General features: G+C 31.8%; 1 long non-coding RNA gene across 1 annotated transcript; it reads right to left on the reverse strand.

Annotated features, from left to right (window-relative positions):
- Nucleotides 1-2,214: 2,214 nt before the first annotated feature.
- Nucleotides 2,215-2,676, reverse strand: LOC140966628 (uncharacterized). The gene is made up of 2 exons (XR_012173410.1): nt 2,539-2,676; nt 2,215-2,448 (listed from the first exon to the last, which is right to left on the reverse strand). It is a non-coding gene; the product is annotated as an uncharacterized lncRNA (long non-coding RNA).

Consider the following 2,676-nt stretch of genomic DNA (forward strand, 5'->3'; position numbering starts at 1 on the left):
TTTTTTTAAAAAAAAAAAACTTAAATTTAACTTTTATATTTTATTTAAATTTACTTAAATTCCAACATCCGATTCGTTCACTTGGAACATAAAAGAACCATATACATAAATCTAGTTGCTTAAAATATACGCAGTGCTGGCAATAACAGCTACCTTCAATTGGCACAGCAAAATCCAGATCAAACACAACAACCTCACAAATCAAGCCACATTCAACCAACATTTTCAATACACGACGGCAGTGTTTCGTTTTTTTCTAGACTTCAATTATGTTATAAAGCCTAAAAATTCCACAACCAACCCCGTGCTTTTTTTTATCTCGCATTTCGATTATTTCTCTTTTATGATAGTGTGAAATTTTAGTTATTGGATCATCAATACGATATGTCGACTTCGATTAATATATGGATGGACTCACATGACGTGATGTTTTTGGAATATAGAAAGGATTACTCCAGTAGAACATAAAATAACTCAAGAAAATATGAAAGAACAAGTTGAATCAAATGCATATGTATCTATACATATTATGCTTCATATCATAACTAGTTGCATCAAATGCATGTATATCTATCTATACATAGTATAGTTCATATCATGCCACAATCTTTAAATCAATTGTCAAAATAAATAATAAATTTTTGTTAAAAAATAAATAGTAGATTACATAATAAAAACCTAGTATCCCGAGAAAAAAACATCGTCGCTTTGATAAAACTCATCCATACATTCTACTAAATAATATCATTCCATTGGCATGAAATATTATTTTTACCTAAAATATTTTTCTACCACGAAACTCATATTAGATCTCATGAATCAATTTTGTGATACAGATATCTTACCTGACATGACCCATAAAAAAGTAGTTTTTTATGCCAAAAATATTATTTTTCATTCAAGGTGTAAACTTAGTTGACTCGTCTTCCGGATATAAATATGTGATATCGCCTTATATAACCCCTAATCTTTTTCTACATTGTGTTAATTCACGAAATACTTGTAATAAATCGTCTCTTACCATTTTTTTTTACCCAAAATATCATTTCACTAGAATACACGTCAAGATTTTTGATTGGAAATATTAATCCAAGATAAAAATTAGATTTAATATTAAATTAGAATACAAACTTGAGCACGGCATTCAAACATTTACTTGTATAAAATAATATCAATACGATAGATTAAACTCGAGATTTTGAGAGACGTGTGGCGGTTTGCAAGTATTATTATTTATTTAATGCTGAGAGATAACATAATTGCGAGTAGTACTAATTATAGGCATTGATGAGTTAAGTATGAGTCAACTTCATTTTCCAATCGGAAAATAAATGAACATTAACCCATCTATACTATAGATTAAGAAAGTCATTTTTTTTGTGACGATCGAACAAAAAAGCGGAGTTAAAAGGTTTATTCAATACGATTTACTTGACTTACATGATTTGCAAACCACTACATTAACTTCAGATTGATTTAGTGTGCATCTGGTTGACCTAATGTTCATCGTCACAAAAAAAAAAAGCTATTTCCCGAGTGTCATGATTTTCATCACTTTGATGTATCGTTAACTGAATTCAAGAAAATAGCATTTCCAGTTATTTAGACGGAATAAAAAGTTAATTTTATCGTTCTTACATTATAACTCAAATTTACTAAATTCCAACTTCCTATGTGTTTCGAAACATATAATTTAAGCTTGTATTCGAAACATAAAAAACAGGTGCTTCCAATCCACATAAATTAAACAGGAGATACGACTTACGAGTGCGGCTAGAAACAACGTATAAACAGCCCCAAACACCAGTTTTGGTTATATATATAACAACCCTTTAGTAGCACCCAGGAACATAGGTGAATTGGTAAAGTATAAGATGACGTGAGTTGATACTCTCAACGTTGCATGATCGATTTTCGTGTAGATCATATTCCACAATTAAATATTGTAAGGGTATGCTTTTAAAGTCGATGTTTGATGTCCTCTCTCTCGAGTTCATGCTTACTCGTGCACATTTCTCGATTTACCTTCTTGTCTGAGTCAAAAGATCTCTGACTCGTATAAGGTGTACCATCGATGAACCTTTTAAAAGGAAATAACAACCCTTTGGTAAATAGTAGTAGTACAGAATGATTGTTCAAAGATTTGATGGTTTGACAAGTATTTAAGCCAAAATTTTGCTAAGTTTCTGACACGCTCTTTCTTTTTAATCCTCTACCACATTTCGTACACTAAGCCAAGTGAATCAGCATTAAGAGATTCCACATGCTGGGACAGATCGAGCGCTTTCGGAAGTAGCAATTCTCTTGTTCTGTACCGTGGGAAGAAGGCAACTAGACTCCTTAAATTTGGGCCACTTGAATTTCTTCCTCTCTTCATTTTTCCACAGCTTTGCAGCAATAGATTTAAAGCCTCCCTTTATATAAGAAACAAATAGCAAGACAAGTTCTCTGCGGATAGCAACGCGAACTCATCAGTTAAAATATCTTTACTTCAATTGCATAACAAATTCGCACTTTTGAAGAAAAGGTTTCACTTACAGAGGTGAGCAAGGAGATCGACCTCCATTCACATAGTAGACGAATAAATATGAATCGTAATGCTGACCATTGATATAATAAAAATTGTATAACCTCCGTAAGCACTGAAAGGACATTTTCTTGTACAGATGTATGGCT

Source organism: Primulina huaijiensis, unplaced genomic scaffold, assembly GCF_012295235.1.
Source record: "Primulina huaijiensis isolate GDHJ02 unplaced genomic scaffold, ASM1229523v2 scaffold207452, whole genome shotgun sequence".
NCBI classification, from domain to species: Eukaryota; Viridiplantae; Streptophyta; class Magnoliopsida; order Lamiales; family Gesneriaceae; genus Primulina; species Primulina huaijiensis.